The sequence below is a fragment of the Condylura cristata genome, unplaced genomic scaffold (genome assembly GCF_000260355.1).
Source record: "Condylura cristata isolate star-nosed mole 26May11 unplaced genomic scaffold, ConCri1.0 scaffold00011, whole genome shotgun sequence".
NCBI lineage: Eukaryota > Metazoa > Chordata > Mammalia > Eulipotyphla > Talpidae > Condylura > Condylura cristata.
This window is the reverse complement of record NW_004567112.1, coordinates 4,051,607-4,059,461: the sequence shown is the minus strand read 5'-3', so window position 1 is coordinate 4,059,461 and position 7,855 is coordinate 4,051,607.

The following is a 7,855-nucleotide window of genomic DNA, read 5'->3' as shown; positions in this document are numbered from 1 at the left end:
ACAGGCCAGAAGTGCAGGGGCGGTTAGAGGCTTCACCATAGTCAGAGAGGGGAGCAGAACAGGCAGATCGATGAGGGGAGCAGCGGGAAGACAGGAGGGCCCTGGCTCACTTTCTGAGGCTCCCTGGGAGGGAGTGGTGATGCCATGGGGTCAGGGCCACCAGGCGTGTTTCGGATGAAATTCCAGGCCCTCATACCTGTTCCCACTGCTTCCATATCCAAGGGGGCCCCTTCTCTCAGCCCCCTGAACCATTCTCCACCTGTGCTGTGTGGACTTCACCTGTGAGTCAGCCCTGGAGGCTGGAAATGTGTCGCCTGGAGCTGCCACCAGCAAGAACCTTGGGCAACAGCACCTGCTCAGCCCCTGACTTCCTGCCCTTTGTGGTCTCCCAGACCTCCTTAGGCCTGGAACCTGCTTGGTTCCTGCCAGCCTCCTTTGCCCAAGCCAGGTCTGCCCCCGGGTACCCACCTTCCTGGCAGGGACCCTGCTTTCCTGCCTATGCCTTGAGCTCTCCAGTTTTCAGGGTGCTGAGCTGGGGAGGAGGCTATAGAGATAATTAAGATACGATCTCAAGGAAACCATGGCCCTCTGCTAGAGCACCTCTGTAATTTAAAAATGGAGAGCAGTGGGGTCACAGAGATGAGCAGGTGATTTCTCCTCAGAAGTTCAGAAAGACTTACTCAGAGAGGATGCGTTTTGACTGGGGTCTGAATGCTTGCCTCTCTGTGCGCGCAGACTTGTGTGTGTGTCAGAGATTGGGGGTGGCATTGGGAGAGAAAAGCCATCTGGGACTAAGAAAGCAACTGGAAAAAGAAATGGGGGGCTGGCAGGGAAAGAACTAAAATGTCTGTGTTAGGAGAATAGATATACTGTTTTTCATCAGTATTACACCCGCTGTCCATAAGAAAGAACAGGACCTCCCTGGTGGCGCAGGGGTTAAGTCTCAGCACTATGAAGCTAGCTGCCACCATTGCTGCAACAGTTCAATCCCCAACCAGGGAGGTGACCCACAGGGCCCAGCAGACCCCCTCCTGTCTCCCCGTTGCTCCCCTCAGCAGTGTACTTATTCGATCTGCCTGTTCTGTTCCCCACTCTGTCTCTGGGGAATCCTCTCAGCCCTCACCCTTCCCCCTCCACCTCTGGCCTGTACCCTAGCTTTGAATGCATAAATAAATAAACCTTAAAAAAAGCTGGGGGGGGCATGCAGGCATAAGAAAGAGCAAGGTAATACAACATACAATCACACAGATAAATCGTACAGAGCCATGCTGAGTCCAAACGTGAGACCCACAGAGTCCATAACATAGTGTCATTACAATTGCATGAAGTTCAAGGTCCTGCAGAACCAATGGAGACAGGATCTGGGGGCAGGAGGTGGCAGCCGGCTGGCTGCCAGGAGGTTTACCCTATCTTGAAGGGAGGTTGGTTACACTGTTAACTTCCTGATACTGAAGAGTTACAGACTAAGTGTGGACTCACTCAGACGAGGTGACCTACCCGCAACTTTCTGCCTCACAGTTCTGGAGACCATAGTCAAGTGCAAGGTCAAGGTGCTGGCTGGTCAGTGCCTGGTGAAGGCTCCCTGCCCACGGAGTCCTCACATCCCCGGAGGGAGGCTGGGAGCCTGAGAGCACTTTTAGGGTCTCTTGTAGGGGCACCAAGCTTACTGGGCGGGGCTCCATCCTGTGAGCTCATTTCACCTTAATTCCCCCCTTAAAGTCTCAGTCTCCGAGTACAGTCACGTGGGGGTGAGCACTTGGGCACCGGAACTTTGGGGGGGAGGGCCCCCAATATTCCATGCATGGCCCTCTATTTGAGTTCTAAGTCAAAACATGGAAAGAAGAAAACAACCCCAGGTCAATCCTCCTTGGCGCGACTGACTTGGTCGGGATGGGGTGGGGCCTGGCCCCAGAATTTTTAAAAAGCGCTCCCCAGGATCCCAGCACCAGCCGGATCTGAGACCGGCTGCTTCACCTCCCCGAGCTTCCAGGACGGGACCCCGGCTGGGCAGCCAGCTGCAGTGTGGCGGAGGAAGTCGGTGCAGATCTCCCTTTATCCCGAGCAAGCCTTGCGTGACGCGGGTGCAGAGGCTCGCGCTCGGCCGCCGGGCGGTCACCCAGCCCCGCGGGCACCGCGGCTCCCGCAGGCCGGGCTCGGCCACCCCCTTTCAGCCCCCGAACACCCCGCTGGGGAGGCAGGCAGGCTGCGTTTGCAAAAAGCAGCAGCGGCACTGGGGGATCATTGTGAGCGAGCGCAGGCGGGAGACGCTCGCGCAGCTGCGGCTGGTGGGGGTCGCCGTGGGAATTCTGGGTATTGTTCCGCGCTGACTGCAGCTCCCATTGTCGGGCTCTGATTACAGCTTTTGTTTCACCATAAAGTACAGTTATTAAATGCCAGCCGGGAACAAAGATGTATTTACCGGGCGGGGGGTCGGTGCAGGCAAGCTATTTTCAGAGCGCCCCTGCTGCTCCTGCGGGTGGGGGAGGGCCGCGGGGGGAGGGGCGGCCGTCCAGCTGTTAGGCGAAAGTGAAGTGTTTCTGCAGGAGCCAGAGACGAGGGAGAATGACGGAGAAGCTGCCACATCCCACTCGGGTCTGCCACGTCAAGTGATGCGTGCTTGCTGATTTTCGTGGCTGGGAGAGGGACTGAGGCGCACTTGGGAAAGGAAATCGAAGCCCCCCTGTATTAGAGTTCTCCAGGGATGCAGAACTAGCAAGGTATATAGTTGTCTCCAGAGAGACAGACAGACAGGCGGACAGACTGATAGGTCAAAGATGGGTGCGTGGGTGGGCGGAGTTATTACAGGAGCTGTCTCAGGCTGTTACAGAGCCCTAGAAGCACTGAGATTCTTCTGCACACTGGAGAGCCAGGAATGCTGGTGGTGTCATTCAGCCCATTCCGGGTAATTGAGATGCCAATGGCATAAGCCCTGGTCTGAGTCAGAAGGCCCAAGAGCCAGGAGTGCACTGTGTCCGGGGGCAGAAGAAGGTGAAGTCACACACGGAGAGTGAGTTTCTCTACCTCCACCTTTTATTTTCCTGGGGCCCTAACCGGTTGGCAAGAGGCCCACTCACAGAAAGGAGGCCATCTTTACTCGGGTTACTGATTCAAATGTTAATCTCTTCCGGAGACACCCGCACAGCAGCCACACCCAGAAATCACGTGTCAGCAGCATCCCCCAGCCCAGGGAGGTTGCCACATAGAATCAGCGATCTCATCCCCTTTAGAGCGGCCTGGTGGGTCCCTCCAAGCTGGGGTCCTGCAAGACTTGCTCGGCCTTATGGAGTTCTCCAGTGTCCTAGACCAAACACGGTGACCTCCTCCCCAGCCTTCCCCTATATGTATAATGTTCGCAGCAGCCGAAATGATTCTAGAACTTACTGCCCAGTTGAGCGACTGAAGGTGTTGGCCACCTCCATCAGGTAGTTTCAGGAACTGGGCGCAAATAATACCATCACTGACATGGGTGATATGTGCCTAGCGCTTTCTAAGAGCTTGGCTTTCATTAGTTTAAGACTTGAGATGAGGCTGTCCAATAGGAATTGTGGACTCCACTGCACAGGTGAGGAGCTGCTAAGGTGCAGAGAGACAAGCTAACAAGCCCAAGGTCACATCCAGGCAGTGCCCATGAGCCCAGGCTCCTTCTCGCCTTTCCCAGGGGTATCCACAAAGTGCAGAGGGAGGTGCTGGAAGCCTGAGGTCTTTGAGCTTCCCTACCTCTGGGGTCTCCCAGCTTGGTGCACAGCCAGACCTTCCCAGTGTTGAGGCATTGTTCTTGTTGAATTAAATACATTCTTCTGACAGTGGAGGAGAGAGACAGGTGCCACTGACCCGAAGAAACATCACTGGAAGTGCGCAGGTGAGTTGCAGAGGTCTGAGGAAGAAATGCTAGAGAGCGAAGGGCCTGTGAAGCTGTAGGGGCCCCTGTGGCTTACTCCTAGATGTTCACCTTCTAGAATGTTCTCTATTTCAGTGTGGCAACTTATAACAACCTATACCTATGGTCTTGGTTGAGCTCTCTGGCTTCTTATTGTCTTACTTTCCTTGTTTTTCCACCACTGGAGCAGAGTCCCCACGCTTGGGTCACACAGGATAATTAATGCAGGACTCAACTGGGTCCCAGTGGGCCTGGTGCCTCACCAGACCCCGGAGATCATGGGGTTGCCGGGGACCTTTGGGGCTCCGTGCCATTGGGTGACCTTCGGCTTCCTTCCTCGTTGCCAAGGCTTGGTGATCCTTTCTAGGGTCTTTCTAGGGACACAACCATCTCTTCTGACTTCGTTATTCCCCCTTTGTAAGCCTATGTTTGGGTGGGTTGGTGACTTGTTGAGAAAGCCTGTTGTTGTATTTTAGTAGCATGACAGTGTCTCAGAGCTCCTCCCTAAAAGAAGAGGGTGCTCCAGCTTGGGACCCAAGAACTGGCTCCAGAAGAACCCAGTCACCTGATCTGTCATCAGGCCAGGTCACTTAATCCCGCCCCACCCAGGAAATTGCTAACAACCACCCTCCTTCCTCACACTTGGCTGATGCCAGGCATGTGGGAGGGACAGGAGAGGCACCTCTGACTCCACCACCACAAAGCAGGCCAAGCACCCCTCCCAGTGGGGGTGGGGGTCATTTTTCACACAGAGAAATTGGGAAGCCCTGTTTGTAACTCTCTGTGGCCCAGTGTCTGGAGGGGACATTGATGTGACAAAGCTGGTTTCTGAGACTTTGGTGCATGGTTAGTTCTTGTTCAGTCTTGAGTTTGAGTGCTAATGAGATGAGGGGTGTACCCCGGAGTTGCTGTGAAATGAGGGGTGTACCCGGAGTTGCTGTCACTTGTCTTCTGATCTTGATTCCATCTATAGAAGAGGCTGGAACCCTTCATTTCATTTTTCTTTTCTTCTTTTAATTTACAGATTTATTTTTATTTATGCAGACGAGAGGTGGGATGCAGGCCAGAGGTGGGGGGGGGGGTGAGAGGATTTACCAGAGACAGAGTAGGGAGCAGAACAGGCAGAGTGACTGAAACACACTGCTGAGGGGAGTTGCGGGGAGACAGATGAGGCCTGCTGCACCCTGAGGTTCACTCCCTGGCTGACCCTGGCCGGGGATTGAACTCAGGCTATTTTGGTGATAGTGCTGAGACTTAGCCTCTGGGCCACCAGGGAGGGCCCTTCACAGATATTTCTGAAGGAAACATCAAGGTGCTTTACAGGTGAGGCAGATGGTGGCTAGGACAGTGATGGTTAAAAGGTGCGTTGCAGATTCTTGAATTTTCAGACTCCTCTTCACCCTTTTCTTCAGGAGACAAGCATCCGTGGAATATTCCAGCATTCTTCAGTGCTGCCTGTCAGTCCTGAATGTTCTTGGTTTGCTCCCAGACTGTAATTTCAACAAGGAATATTCCACATACTTTTTTTTTTTAAATACACTGAAAGCACTGTTATGTAACAACCTCACTATCCAAAAAAAGCCTGGGTGGGGAGTGGGGGGGAGAGAGCAGGGAGCATTTTCTTCCTTTTCTTCTTTTTTATTTTGGCCCCTGACTTATACTATCCAACCTTGAGCTTTCCATGTGGAAGGGTGTTAACAGATTCTGGTTAAATCCTCAGAAGAGCCTGGGCTTTCCTTGCTGTGTGTTTTGGGTAATTCAAATTACTTCTCTCATTTTTTTGGAGAAGTAGATGTGATTCCCCAAAGCAAACATGCCTGGGGGCTTGGTAGGAAAGAAAGAATTTCAAACCACTCAATCATTGATGGCAAAGGATAGTAACAAACAGAAAAAATATTTTTTTTCTGGTTCTTTTGATTCTGTCTGGCTTAATCTCTGGGATGGGTTTTTGATCAAATACAAGATGCTAATTTGAATTTCAGATAAACAAGAAATCAGTTTTGTTTTTTGGTTATGTCCCAGATAGCCCACCTAGAATATTCTAGAATTCCAGAGCTGGAGACCCCTTTTGGACCTCCTAGCCAGGGAAGGCAAGCGAAAGTGTCTTGAGGGATCAGGCAGGTGTGCCATCTGGGTTGTTTTCTTTTTAAAGGTTTATTTATTTATGCACACAGAACTGGGGTGCATGCCAGAGGTGCAGGGGCGGTGAGAGGCTTCACCAGAGACAGAGTGGGGAGCAGAACAGGCCGACTGATGAAGTCCACTGCTGAGGGGAGCAGCAGGCAGGTCAGGAGAGGTCTGCCGCGCCCTGTGGGTCGCCTTCGAGTGGGGATCGAACTCATGCTGAAGTGGCTTTAGCTTCTTAGTGCTGTGCTGTAACCCGCTGTGCCACCAGGAGGACCCCAGCTGGCTTTTAATGTGAAATCTCCCATTTAAAAATGTTAGCCACATATTCTGTATGAAGCCCCGGAAGCAAAGCTCTAACCAGCTAATACACGTGTCAGGAGAACCAGTCTGAAAGAGTCAGGAAAGAAGTCCATGCAGCCCGCAAGATGTTTCGCCTCCATCAAATCATGGGATTGTGAGAACATTCTGTAAAGTGAGTAGACGAGGTCACTGGGTCAGAAAGGGAAAGGGTGGTCCTCTGCCTAAGGTCACACAGGTGAGTCTCCACAGGTAAGTTGAGGGTTAATTTTTCACCCCATCTCTGATTCAGATGAGATCATATCTAACCTTCCCTGGGGATCCAATTTTCTTGCCTCGTAAATAGAATGAAGACAGGAGGCCGTGCTGGGTGTGCAGACTTCTAAACCAGTCCACCAATAAAAAAGGGGGTAAGAGTCGGGGTCCACATGTCGCCAGGCCCATCCACGTTACCTGTGTTTTCTGTGCTAGTAGCTGTACAATCCTACTGCTGGGCAGTGAGTTTTCCTCTGAACATCTTCAAAAAGGAAGGATGTTCTGGAAGGTGTTAATAAAGATTGTGAAGGGGGAAGGATGTGATCTAAGGCTGCGCAGGGGAAGGAAAGGAAGAAGAACACAAACGGAACAAATATTTACCCAGCGCCCTCTGTGCCATGCTCTGTCAAGAGGGACTTATGTTACTTCCCAGCTCTTTGCAGATCTGAGTAATTCACATTTTTCGGATTTCAGCTCAAATGTCAGAGGGCCTTTCTCAGAAAACCCTGCCCGCAGCCCCACCATCACTTTAACTTGCTCAGTTTCTCGAGTGCATTACAATCTGTGATCATCTTGCTTGTTAGGGCCTGAGCTCCCTGCCCTACACACTGCGGTCAACATGAGGGTAGAACCTGGACTGCCTGGGGCTCAGATGTGTGTTTGCCTCGTGTCTACCACGGGACAAGGCACATAGGTGCTCAGCAAGTGTGTTCACTGTTTATGCATACACGTATTTGAAAACACATATCTATGCCCCCATCCTTCCTGAAAGAATTTCAACTATGCCTTCTTCGAGGTTTTCTTCGCCTCCTGTCCTATTAACATCGTTGCGAATAGGAGGTGGAGCTATCCTTCTAGGGAGAGAGAAAGGGCTGTGCCTGAGGAATTGGCGTGCAGAGCGGTAAAGCGTTCTTCTCTTGGACACACACTTAATTTTTGCTTTCGGGACTGATGATGGGGCAGCTTGCAAACGAATGATCTAGGAACAAACCAAGTCTATTTTTAACGACCTCAGTGCCTCGAAGCTCTAGGCGATGACATCAGAGAGTTCCACCCCGGAGCCACGCCCCACGGTCCTGGGAGACTACGAATCCCAGGGTGCACCGCCGCGCAGGGGCCCAGATCTCAGCGCGCGGCCCTCCTCGACGCGCCCGAGGCCGCGTCCTCGGGAACCAGGAAGACGCCCGGGGCCCGGCCCGCCACGCCACCGGGATCGGCGCGGCGCCTGCCGGGACTTGTAGTCTCCGCCGGCTGGGAGTGCCCGCCCGGGAATCTCCGCGGCCGTCTGGGGGCCGAGGC